Below are 13,352 nucleotides of genomic sequence, written 5' to 3' on the forward strand. Positions count from 1 at the left end.
AAGAAAGCTACCTCTGGCGTTACACTCCTGACGAGGATCCCACTAGGATCGGGTGCAAGCCCAGGGTGTCCCCTCTCACACTGCTTGTCAACGTCGCACCAGATGTTTGAGTGAATGCAGGAGATAAGAAAAGAAAGTGAAAGGTATACAGACTGTAAGCACTAAATAAAACTGGTTTTGTTCACAGATGATGCAATCAGTTATGTAGAAACTCTTAAAAAAATGGACAAAACAGCTCCTGGAAATAAGTGATTACAGGCAAGATTGCAAGATACACGATTAATGTACAAAAGTCAAAGGTCAATTATTTCCTCTATAGCAGCAATGAACAAGTTGAATTCTAAATTAAAAACAGAATGGCATTTACATTAACCCCGACAATAAAATGCTTATGTATAAATTTACCAGAAAACATACAAGATCTATATGAGAAAATCTATAAAACTGATGAATAAAATCAAAGAACAAACTAAATGGAGAGGTATTCTATGATCAGGAACAGGAAGATGCATTATTTTCAAGATATCAGCCCTTACCAACTTGCTCTATAGATTCAACACAATCCCATTCGGACCCCCAGGAAGTTATGTTGTGGGTATCGACCGACACATTAGTTGGAGAAGCAGAAGACTCCGAATCGCCAGCACAGCGCTGAAGGAGAAGAACTGAGTGGGAGGGCCGATGCTCCCTGACTCGGACCTACTGTAAAGCTACAGCAATCAAGACAGTGTGATCATGGCGAGGAAACAGATGAACGCATCAATGGGACCGAACAGAGAGCCCTGAATAGCCCTCCATCTGGATGGTCAACGGGACCTGGACGAGGGAGCAAGGGCGGCACGACGATGCACAGCCAGGCTCTGCGACAAACGGTGCTGGAACAACTGGACATCCGTGGCGGGGGGGGGATGAATCTGGACACTCTTCGCACAAATTGACTCCAAGTGGACCCACAACCTAAATGTAAAATGCAGACCCACAGAACCCCTGGAAGATAACACGGGACAGAACCTGGTGACTCTGGGGACAGGGATGACTGGTACACCCTCCAGCAAAGGCATGGTGCATGACAGAAAAAATCGATCAGGTGGACTTCATTACAATTAAAAACTTCTGCTCTACAAAAGACAGTGTCATGAAAATAAGAAGACCAGCCACAGAATGGGAGAAAACATTTGTGAAAGACACATCTGTTAAAGTGCTATGATCCAAAGTATTCAAAGAACTCTTAAAACTCAACGACAGGAATACCAACAACCTGAGCGAAAAATCGGCCATGTCACCAGAGAAGATGAACAGACGGCAAATAAACTTGTGAAAAAGTTCTCCACATCCTGGGTCGTCAGAGAAATGCAGGCGAAAACGACAAGCAGACGCCACCACACGCCTCCCAGGGCGGCCAAGGCCAGAGCAGGGGCAGCCCTGGGGGGCCAGAGAGGCCCGCGAGCTGCTGCGGGCAGGCCAAATGGCGCGGCCGCTTGGGAAGACAGTTGGGAGGTCCCTTCCAAAGGAGCTGGACACGTATGTCCACACAAAAACCTGCACACGGATGTTTACAGCAGCTTCACTTACAACTGCCAACACGGGAAGCGGCCGAGGTGTTCTTCAGTAGACAAATGCAAAAGCACACTGTCGGACGTCCAGACAACGGAACATTGTTCAGTGCTCAAAAGGCACGAGCTACGAAGCCATGAAAAGACACCAAGAAACCTTAAATGTGCGCTACTAAGTGAACAAAGCCAGGCTGCAAAGGCTTCATGCTGTATGATTCCAACTATGGGGCTTTCTGGAAAAGGCAGGACACCTGGCTGGCGTAGCTCAGTGGATTGAGCACAGGCTGCGAACCAAAGTATCGCAGGTTCAATTCCCAGCCAGGGCACATGCCAGGGTTGCAGGCCACAGCCCCCAGCAACCGCACATTCATGTTTCTCTCTCTCTCTCTCTCTCTCTTTCTCCCTCCCTTCCCTCTCTAAAAATAAATAAATAAATCTTAAAAAAAAAAAGAAAGAAAGAAAAGGAAAGCAGGACGATGGAGACAGGAAACAGATCCGCGGTCGCCAGGGGTGGAGACAGGACCACGCAGGAGCATGGAGCGCGTTTAGGGCAGCGAAGCCATTGTGTGCGGTGCTGCAATGGTGAGCAGGTGTCGTTGCACATTTGTCCAAACTACAGAATGCACGAGACCGAGAGTGCAGCCTAATGTGACTTGCTGTGGGTGACGATGCTGTGTCAGGTTCACGGGCTGTCACCCATGTGCCCTCTGGGGCCAGATGTTGATATCGGGGGAGGCCATGCATGCGTGGGGAAGGGGGTGTAGGGAAAATCTCTGTACGCTCCTTTCCATTTTGCTGGGAACCTAAAACTGCTCTAAAGAAAATGAAGTCCTAAAGTTATTTTTAAAGCTCAAGATGAGGGCCTGCCGTGTTCTGTCCCTCACCAGCTGGCTCCTGCACCCGGCACCGGGTGCTCCCGGCCCCCAGCCCTTGGGGGCGCCGGCAGCCTGCCCTTCAGAGCAAGCCTGCTTTCCCATTCACTCTCCTGGGCCTCGGACAGGGACACCCCGCTCCTTGGGTGACTGCTACCTGCCACGAGTAACAACCGCCTGAAGTCTCTTAGCTCCGAGCTTTCCTGCCCAGAGAGCTGGTGAATCAGACCGTCTCTCAGAAAGGAGCGGCCTGTCGGGCAGGGATTTTCCTGGAAGGCCTGGCGCCGGAGCGGTTGTCTCTCTGCCTCCGCGCAGAGGAAATGCCGTCGGGCTCTAATCTCCCTCGTGACTCCAAACCACACAGTTCGGTTCCCACTATCTCCTTCACCACTCTGGCCCGCCCTTGAGAAACAGCAGGCGGTTTCAGGGGCCCCCTTCACAGTTCCCCCTTGGGGGCTCAGGACGCCCCTGCCAGTGGGAGATGTGTGTTGGGCCCCCTTCTGGCCTGGGAAGGGCTACTGGTGCAAGGCAAAGCCGCCTGGGTGGTCCAGCGACAGGGCAGGAATTTTGAGGGCTCAAAACACAAATCCTCCAACTCCAGGATGTCAGAGCGGCACCCCCAGCAGGGAAACCAGTTCCTCCCACGACTCCTGAAAGAACATTTGCCACGCCCAGGACTCAGCGGCTGGCCCAGAGCAACTGCTCTTGGGGGCCTCGTGCCCCCCAGCCCTGCCCCTGCCCTCCCTCCACCCCCTCAGCTGCACAAAGAAACACCTAGTCATCCCCCTCCCCGCTCTGCAGGGTTACGGGTCAGTGTCATCAGCAGACCCTGTGATTCCATCCTTTAAATAGGTCTAGAATCCTCTCACTCTTCTCTCTTCCTGCTGTCGCCACCAGAATCCCAACCAGCGTCGTCTTGCTCTGGTGACTGCCCACCCAGTGGTGTCCCCGTCTTCAGCCTGTTCCCAGCACAGCGCCCTGAGCCATCTGTCCAAAAAGTAAATCCGACCCGATCACGCCTCTCCTTGAAATGCTCGTAGCCTCTCAGTGCCCACAAGATAAAGTCCCAAATCTTGCCGTGGTCCCAAAGGCCCCCAGAACCCGGGCTGTCCCCATGTCTCCAGACACCTGAAAAATAACGGTCCCACGGAAGAGAAGACGGCGGCGGAAAGGAGCACAGAAACTACCCATTGCTGTGTGTGAACTGCCCCAAAGCTCAGCCATCTGAAGCAACGACCGTTACCTGAAACAGTGTCTGAGGGTCGGAAACCTGGGAGCAGCTCAGCTAGGCGGTTCTGGTTCAGGATCGCTCGTGAGGTTTCATTCAAGTTCATGGATGGGGCAGCGGCCCTCTGCAGGCCGGAGCGGGGCTGAAGGATCCATGTGCAAGGTCACTCGCATGTTCGCTGGCAAAAGGCTTCAGCTCCATGCCCAAAGGCTGCTCATGGCATGGCCGCTGGCTTTCCCAGAGGGAGGGATCTGGGGGCGGGAGGGTGTTGGGGGTGAGAGAGAGCGAAAGAGCCAGGATGGAAGCCACAGGGTCTTTTCATAGCCTAATCTGAGAAATGGTGTGCCATCGTGTGCCCTGTGCTGTTGGTCCCACAGACCGGCCCTGGCACACGGTGGGGGGTACTCCATGCGTGTGAGTGAGCTCAGAAGATGGGAACCACTGGGGGTGACCTTGGAGACAACTGCCGAGTGGACAACAGGTCTCGGCTGCCACGTTGCCCGCTCGCTGAGTTGAACGGAATAGAAACGAAGGGAATGTGTTGAAGTGAAGGGTTTCTGCCTTCAGGGGGGAGAGAAGGAACAGGAGAAGAAAGCTCACAGTAACTCTGTGCCTGCTACACACGAGCCATGTGCGCAGGCCATTGCATCGACTTTCCCCAACGGCGCTGCGACAGGTAGGAGGTGATGCCTCCATCTCATGAGTAAGAGCACCGGAGGCCAGCCCTTGGCCTGCCCTCCCTGCCACCGGCCCTTTCTGAAGCCGCCCCCCACCCGCAGCTGGCTCTCGGTCTGTGCTGCTTGAATTAGCTGAGCCTGTTTGATTCTCTTCCCTGAACCTGCACAAGGGAGGCTTGATGAGAGAGTGAGGATTCAGAACTGGGAACAGAAGCTGAGACCCACACTGTGGGGACCACTGATTCGCCACTGGGATTCCCCATCAGTGAAGGACTGGTTACCCCAGGGGCTGGGAGGGAGGCTGGCTGACAGCCCTCGCAGGGGCAGCCTCTGCCGCAGAGCTCCGCCCTGCTCTAAGTCAAGTCCTTTGTGTGGGGGGGGGGGGGTACAGGGAGGGGGTAATACAGTGACTAATGGATACAAAAGGCCTGACCATCTTGGCCCAACTCAAGACAACTCCAAAGGGACCTTCTGGCCCCTGCAGGGTCGGCCAAGGCAAGCTGTAGGCCTGAGCCACAGTTCAGCGTCTCTCTCTGCCCGGCCCTGCTCCCATCCCCGCCCTTCCCCCCCCACCCCACCCCCGTTCTCCCCAGGGCTCGCCTTAGCCAATGCCCTGCGCACGAAGCAGCCTCAGAGTCTCCTTCTTGGGAAACCTGACCTGTTGCCACAGTTCAAGAAAGCAGGCACGGAGACAAGGTTCCGGATGTGCCCCCGGCAGGGAGACCCCGCGCTGGTGGTCAAGATGCAGGGGTGGTGGTCCCCACCGTGACTCCAGCTAATCCTCCCGGGCACGGCCCCGGGAGAGGGGCCATGGTCTACTGCGAACTCCACCGGGCGGCCGCAGCTCCAACGGCGGCTGATGTGCCTCGTGTTGCCTCTCTATCCTCGGTGACAATAGAACCCAGAAACACTGGACTCCCTGGACAGCCTGTAGAACAGCCCATTGACCCCAGTGACCCGTCGCAGCAACGGCACCGCACTCAACGACCCAGGTGAGCGAGCAATGGCCAGCACACGAGCAACCTTGACAAGGCAGTGAACTCCAGTGGGTAGAAAACAAACTTTCCCATGGAAAGTCAGGGATTTCCACTTTTTCAGGGTGCAGGGGTCGAGGGAGTCCTGGGCCATTCCATCCACAGTGAAGGACGAAGTGTCGCATATTCCAAACCTGGGAAGACGGCTGTGACCTGCCCCCCCCACCCCGCGCCCAGGGGGCCACATAAAACGCTGCCAGGTCTGAGGGGGACCCAGAGAAGCAAAGAGTTCGGCAGTAGGTCGAGCTACGGTGCCAGCAGCCCTGCCACTCAGGCCCCATGGCGCAGCAGAAGGTACCCTACTGGAGGGGTCAGGGGTGGGTGAAGATGCCACGTGGCAGGCCCCCATCAATGAGAGCATTGTGACGGGGACCCCTGGGGTCCTGGGGCAAGGCCATGCCATCTGCAGGGGAGAACGGTGCACTGTTTGGAAGACAGCTCTTTGCACGCTCTGAGACCCCAATAAAGACACAATGCTTAGATGTGGGGCACCCCATGACCACATGGCTGCAACTGGCTACAGTGATTTGGGTTCTGTCAAACACGCCAGGTCATCCAGGGGAGGTGGTGCACCTGGGCTCCAGTGTGAACAGGACCGAGGGCAGAAAACAGACTCGCGGCAGGAAGGGACAGCTGCCTGCACCGGGGCGCCTGCCGAGCTCACGATTAGGCGATTAGGCGGCAGAGGATAGGAGGCCCCGAAGGCCAAGCTGACAGAGGAAGTAAAAGCTAAGCGTGATTCATACGTGGGCCAGCTGGGTGTGTGGGTACCAGCAGACAAGGAGAGGCAGCCCACAGAAGAGTGATCTGGAAAGACGGGGGCAGGAAGAGTCCTCCTGCTGGGCGGAGCTTTGGGCAGGGCATTTGCTCCTTTACTTTGAGTGGAAAGAGAAGCAGACGCAGGTGAGGATAAATGTAGACTCATCACGGGCCCAGGCTGTGGCTGGTCCCGCATCACAGCTCAACCTCTGCTATCTGTCCTGCTTCCTGTCCTTCCCTCTTCTAGGTTCGGGTCCCGAGGGCACAACCCGCTCACCTCCATCCATCTCAGAGCCTGCCCACCAGGGGGGGTCCCAGCCTGTGACACAGAGAGAGAGGCAGGGGACAGACCGTGCGACGGAAGAGCCCGGGGGAGCCCTGAGCAGCACAGGGAGCCGGGCTGAGGGTGCTGATGGGCAGTGGCAGGAGGGAGGGGGCGAAAACAGAGCGCAGTGGTCACAGTGGTAGCAGGTGCCGCTGTGCAGGGACTGACAATGTAACCGGTTCCTAGAGCGGTCTCAACTTCTCAGCCACCTGCAGCGCCGCGACCACTTTCTCGGTTCTGCAAAGCTGGGCCCTGTGGGTTCCCAGGGGTGCCCACCCTCCTGCACGGGGGGCAGGCTGCCCGCTGTCTCCCAGTGTCCGCACCGCCCTTTTAATCCTCCTAATAAAAGAATGTGTACTGGACACATAGTGTATTGGGTTTAATGGTGTCCCACCCTCCAAAAGATGCGTTCACATCCTAACCTCTAAGAAAAACACATGTGGGCATGACCTTATTTGGAAAAAGCTTCTTTGCAAACATAACCAAATTAAGGATCTTGAGATGAGATCATCCTGGATTACCCAAGCGGACCCTAAATCCCTTCTAAGGACAAGCATCCTCCTAAGAAAAAGGCCAGGGAGAACTGCAGGGGGGAGGAGGGGAGGCGGTGCGAAGGCAGAGGCAGAGATGGGGGTTATGCAGCTGCAGCCTCGGGCAGCCAGGAGCCACTGGCAGCTGCAGGAGGCCAGCCTGTACCCTTCCTAGCATCTCCAGAGGGAAGAGGGAGCACAGTGCCCTTCCCTACCCCAATTCAACAGATTTTGGCCTTCGGAACTGTGAGAGAATAAATTTCTGTCATCTTAAGCCACACAGTCTGTGGTGATTCGTTGCTGCAACTCTAGGAAGCTAACATGCGTAGCGACCAGGAATGAAGAGGAGGACATTCCCACTGTCCCTTGCTGCTGAGTGTGGCCAGAAGACAGAGCCCTGGTCCGTGGGAAGAAGCGGAAGGGACGTGTGACTCTCCCAAGTGCCGCTGCTACCAGCCAAGGTGGCCTTGAGACGCTGAGGATCCAAGGGTGGAACCTGCAGAGGTTCCCTCCCAAGAAGAGCAATTAACCAACTGTTCCCAAGTTCAAGTCCAAGACTGAGTTCTCACCAATCCACAGTATTAAGGGCGGGGGAGGGTGGATAACAATGATAAATGCAAAGGACCGTTCTTTATTCTGAGATTAAATCTTTCCCTTTTGGGAAAGAAAAATTCCCTGGAGAAATTAGCAACGGTGGATGGTGTGGCCACCACCCCTGACCTTCACATCTCCTGGTTCCTCTTATTCCTGACATTCCAGGAAGGGAACTAGAAGAAAGAAGACACATCCCCAATTTAAGAATTAGGAATTGATGGCAAATTTCGTGAGCAGCCCTTAACCAGAAAGGAACCGCTAGCCAGTAAGCTGCTTTTAAAAATGTTCCTACCTAGTACCAGACCTCCAGCCAAAGGCTGGCAACGCTACAAGGGTCGCCGCAATAATCTGGGGAAAAGCGGGTGGGGAATGTCACTGGGTCTGGGACCCTTCCAGTAGCGCCCAGCGTGGGGCAGCGGTCAGGGGCCAGGCGGCATTTTCTGCAGAGAACTCCGTGTATTACAGGCTCCTGCGAGGGCTCAGAGCGGGAGAGATATCCGGGTGGGGGATGGGGGAAGGTTTCATGGAGAAGGGCAACGCATCTGAAATGGGTTTCCAGGATGAATAGAATTGATTACTTTGTACATATTTTGAATAGGTAATACAATCGAAAATTACAGGGAGAATTCTTGCTCTGACCCGAGAACAGTCCCCTTCCATCCAAGGTGAATTTAAACCTTGAGTTTTATTATGTATTTTTTAAATGATTCTAAAAGCTCCTACATCCCTATAGTATAAACTTGAAAAAGTCCACGGATGCCATCTGGTTAGTATCTCTCCACCTCTCTGCACCCCTACCCCCTCCCCAGTTATTTCCTAGGTTTTGTTTGTTTGTTTGTTTTTTGCACGGCAGGGTGCAGGGTGCAGGGTCATTTCTTTCATGTCTGCTCCAGAGACATGGAAACCCAGCACCAAGGCCCATGCCTCCCCAAGGCCACGCTGGCTTGTGAGGAGGGGCTGCGGGGGAAGCTAATTTGCAGCCCAGTGCTCTGTCCTTGGAGGAGAGAAAACAGAGCCTTCAGCTGGATGTTTGGGATGACGTCAAAGCGCATGGAAGGTTATGATGCTGGCCATCTTGCAAAGTTCTATCTGGCTTCTTAGCCAAACATGCTAGAGGATTAACAAAAAAAAATGCCTTATTCCTTTCATTTTTAAAATTATTTATTTATTTATTTTTTAGAGAGAGGGGAAGGCAGGGGGAAGGAGAGAAGCACCGATGGGCTGCCTCTCGCACGCACCGGGACCTGTGACTGGGCCCGCAACCCAGGCGTGTGCCCCAACTAGAAACCGAACCGGCAACTTCACGCTCTGCGGGACAGCCGACACACCCCATTCCCCCCCACCCCCACCCCACCCCACCGAGCTCAACCGCACCAGTCAGGGCGATGCCCAGTTCCTTTCAGATGCTCGGTTACTTCCTGATAACATCTTGGCTGAATGCGCAGAACAGAAACTTCCCCTTGTTTTTAGGTTAAAAGGGGGCTGTGAGCATAGCTACTTCTCCATCGCGACCTGATAATGGTCAGCTCGGACGTTACGCACGAAAAGCTTTGGATACTAGAATCTCCTCAAAGTTATAAAACTAGCACATGAAATTGCAGTGGAAATTTTCAAAACGTCGGCGTTGCTAAAAATGGTGTCCCCGGGACGGACGCGGGACAGCGGCAATGCTCACGCACCCCTCGCGAGAGGCTGTGCTGGGGCGGAGTCGCCCGGGGTCTGAGGCTCCCATAGGGCAGTGCCTCGGAGCCCACCCCCCAACAAGAGACACCGGAATGTGGGGGGGGGGGGGCAGGGATGCGGTGTTGATCAGAGGGAACGGTCTATGGTATGAAAGGAAGGGAAGGCATCAAGGAGTGAAGTAGGTGGATTCAGTAGCTTAAGCGGGTGCCCGTGAAGTGGATTGTTTGGCAGTTTGGAGTCAGGTCCTCGCTCTGTCGTCAGATCTTGTGTTGGGGGGAAAAAGGTAAACTGATCAACAAACAAGCCATAACTGAGGATCGGCTTGCACGCTTCTGCCCTCAGGAGGGAGGAGCGGTGGAGCGGGGCCCCTGGCTGGCCAGGCTGGGTTGGGGAACTCACCCAGGGCCACCCTGCGCATGCTCCGCTTGGCCGCCCAGCGCACCCGCGGTAATGGCGTTGCTGATGAAAAAAAGTCAAGTACAGACGACAGAGGCAGCAGGGGCTACCATGCAGCACACCTCAAGCTTTCACAGGCTCACACGTCACCTGGGGACCTCATTGAAATACGGGTTCCGGTTCACTGGGTCTGCGGCAAGGCCTGAGATTCTGCTGTTCTGACAAGATGCCCGCTGATGCTGCTGCTGGTGGCCCGGGGGACCACACTTGCAGGGGCAAGGGCCTGGCTGGCATCACTTTTGGGGACGATCCGGGACGGTTTGTGGAGCAGCCCGAGAAGGACGTCATCAAGGGGAAAGAATATGTGTCTCATGTAAAAGGGCGCCACGGGGAGAACCCCATGAGCTGCAGGCAACCGGAAACTACTGAGAGCTGAGCCCGGCGCGGGGTGGCGCCCATGAGTCCGCGCAGGGTCTCAGCTCATCCTGAACCCACGTGCTTCCCCTCTGTGTGCTCTGACAGGTCGGGCCCTGCGTGACGGTGGCTGAGGTGGCTGCGGGTGCTACAGGCAGAGCACAGTGTCCAGAGGTAGGAAGGAGGTCTTCTCTCCAAAGGGGGGGTCTCCCACCACGTCTCCCCGGCCAGACTGAACGCGTGTGCCCCTCACCAAGCCAGTTGCTGGCAAGAGCAGAATTATCCCGAGCAGCCCAGATGAGTCACGTTCCGCCTTCTTGGCCGTGGGGACAGGAACAGTTCTAAGATCTGATGATTCCGATATCTGTTCTATTGTTTGTTGTTTCTGCTTACTTTCACCCGTGGTGGCTTGTTCCCCTTTGCGTGTAGTGGTTTTGTCATGAGTCCATGTGTGGAAAGGTACATGCAATATCCCCTTCTTTGTGGAACTCGGCCATGGTGTCCTCTATAAATGGTTAGCGGGAGCTTGGTGACAGAGAGACATCTGGGGCCCAGGTGTCCCACGGCTCCTCCTGGGGAGGGGCCAAGTTGGTGTTTGAAATAAGTCACGTGGCTGCATGTCCACACTGTGGCACCTGCTCCCTCGAAGGGAAACCAAGCAAAACAGGAACTCAGGGCAGGCAGAGGAGGGGGCTGTCTCTCCAACACCCTGTGCTATTCAGGTCCATGATTCCAGGATTGGGCGCACACGGGGCAGGACACCCTCCCCCCCCCAAAAAAAAAACGGCCATTCCCACCCCAAGGAGCTCTCCCTTTGAGCTTCGCTTGTGGCCGTATTTCCAGGGTCTCTGCACCCCATCCCAGACCTCAGGCCCTAATCCACTGCCTCCCTTCTGGGGGCACCTGAAACTTAAGTTACTCGAGCCGCTGGCAAGAGGGGCGTGGCCTCGCCTTTCCTAAATGAAAAGGAGCCCGCAGATCTCTCCGGAGGTCCGCGCTGAAACAGAGATTTGGGTTTCATAGAAGATGTGGATGGAACTCTCGCGGGAAAACAGCTCGCTGTGAGCGAGGGCCTGGGTGGGACTCAGGAACGCCGTCACTTACGGGGTGGGCAGAGAAAGGAGAGAGGACAAAGGAGGAAGAGAAGAAAGTCGGAATGTGTGGTGTCCTGGAGGCCGAGGCAAAGCACGTGACCCGCACTCCATGCGCCACAGCCTGAAGCCGCCGCCGCCGCTGTGCAGGGCGGCAACCCCGGCTTCGGCAGCGTGGGGGGCCCTGCGGGACTCGCCGGCCGCAGTGCTGTGGAGCAGAGTCCCCTGTTGAGTCCCCGGCTGAGGAACAAGTTGCAAGGGTGGGAGGCGAGAAGTGATGTCGGGACATGTAGAGAGACTGTAGGAACGGCACGTATCTCCTCTGCCCAAGGAGGTGTCCCCCACCATCCCGTTTACTGCCCCAGCCTGCTCTCCCCTCGCCTGCCCAGTCCCCTTAAAGAGCTCTACTTCTTTTACGCAGGGCACGTATCCCCTCCCCAAACACTACGTGCGTTCCCTTCTTTACCGATCATTACATTCCCTGTAGATTGTGTACCTCCCTTCTGAGACTGCGAGAATCCCAAAGGCAGAGAACCTTGTCTGTTTTGCTCACTGATGTGTCCTCGGGGCCTAGTGCAAGGGGTTGGCACTCAGTAGGTGTTCAAAAACTCTGAACAAATGGATGAATGAATGGGGAGAAGAATGGGATTTGAGAAGAATGTAGGGGGAAGAGAGTTTTTTTTTTTTTTTAAAGATTTTATTTATTTTTAGAATGGGGAGGGAGGGAGATAGAGAGAGAGAGAGAGACATTAATGTGCGGTTGCTGGGGGTTATAGCCTGCAACCCAGGTATGTACCCTGGCTGGGAATCGAACCTGCGACACTTTGGTTCGCAGCCCGTGCTCAATCCACTGAGCTATGCCAGCCAGGAGAGTTTTGTTTTTAAAGATGGCACAATCCAATGATGTCTATGGCAGAGGGAGACTCTTGGTGTGAAAACAGAATACGGAGAAGTGGGGCTGGACGATTCAAGGGCTTGGAGACGAGGGGTGTCCCGGCCCACCGGGAGAGGAGAGTCAGTCGGATCCCGTGCAGGAGCGAGCGGGGACTCAAAGGCCAGGCAGGCAGGGTCACGGAGTGTCTTCAGTAACTGTGACAGACTCAGGGTTCGTGCTCCGGGTGGTGGAAATCCCAGGGCTGAAGGCCTTTTGGGGCAGGACAGCGACAGGCCACTCTGGTGGCGCCTCAGGATCACTGGGTGGCACGACGCAGGAGACACCCTGGAGACCCCCACAGACACAGCACACACGAGGTGAATGTGCCCCCTGGAGCTGTGCGGCAGGGAGGGCTGGTGCTGAGAGGGGTGCGGGGCAGGACCGTCCCATGAGAAGCTCTTGGAGACGTAAGAAGGCCTGACTGGGGGTGGCAGTAGGGATGGGTGGAAAGTCCCAGAAGCCCGAGTTGTTGCCAGAGGAAACTGAGCACACGTTCAGGTCTAAGAGCAGGAGGGAAGGCACGACCGCCAGACGTACCGAGCGCTGCCTGTTTACGGGAAGCCCTGCGCAGCGGGGCCGGCTGTGCCCGGGAGATAGCGGGCCGAGGTTTTGATAGTTGCAGTTGCCCAAGAAAGAAGAAGGAAGTCCTCTGAGATACCATAACATTTTTTAAAAAATATGATTGTAGATAAATTCTCAGGCGTGACGCATAAAGGGGGTCACTACTTATCAAAAAAGGGGGGCCCTGCTGAAAGAGTCAGCGACTTTGGAGGTGATGTAGGGAGGCCACCTTTGTCCCCTGAGGTCATCTCTGGTGCCCGCACCCTCCTCTCTGATCCGATCCCATCCTGACACTCCATCCCCCTCAGCAGCACTCTCGTTCATCCAACAATGTCAGGGGAGCATCTACAGCTGCTCAGCGTCAGAAGTGGGAAATAAACGGTCCCTGCTCCTGACTGGCTGTGGGGCTAACGAGGGAGACAGAAGCACGAGCCACTGCAGCAGAATGTGGAAGGCGCTAGGAGGGAGCCCCTGCTGGTCGTGCAGGGAGGGTAGAGGCAGGAGAAGGACAGGAGAGGCAAGGCTGCTCCCTTTGCCGGGTTTCCTGTGGCATTGAGAACACTGTGAGCTTTCCTGAGTCATCTTTCCAGCCCAGGGCCCAGGCGCCAGGGCGTGCAGTGGGAGAAAGGGCACAGAAAGCTCAGGACCTCACATCCCCCTCTGGGCTTCTTTCCTGTGCCCACAGCCAGGAGAGATAGCAT

This window comes from Phyllostomus discolor, chromosome 2 (assembly GCF_004126475.2).
Source record: "Phyllostomus discolor isolate MPI-MPIP mPhyDis1 chromosome 2, mPhyDis1.pri.v3, whole genome shotgun sequence".
NCBI classification, from domain to species: Eukaryota; Metazoa; Chordata; class Mammalia; order Chiroptera; family Phyllostomidae; genus Phyllostomus; species Phyllostomus discolor.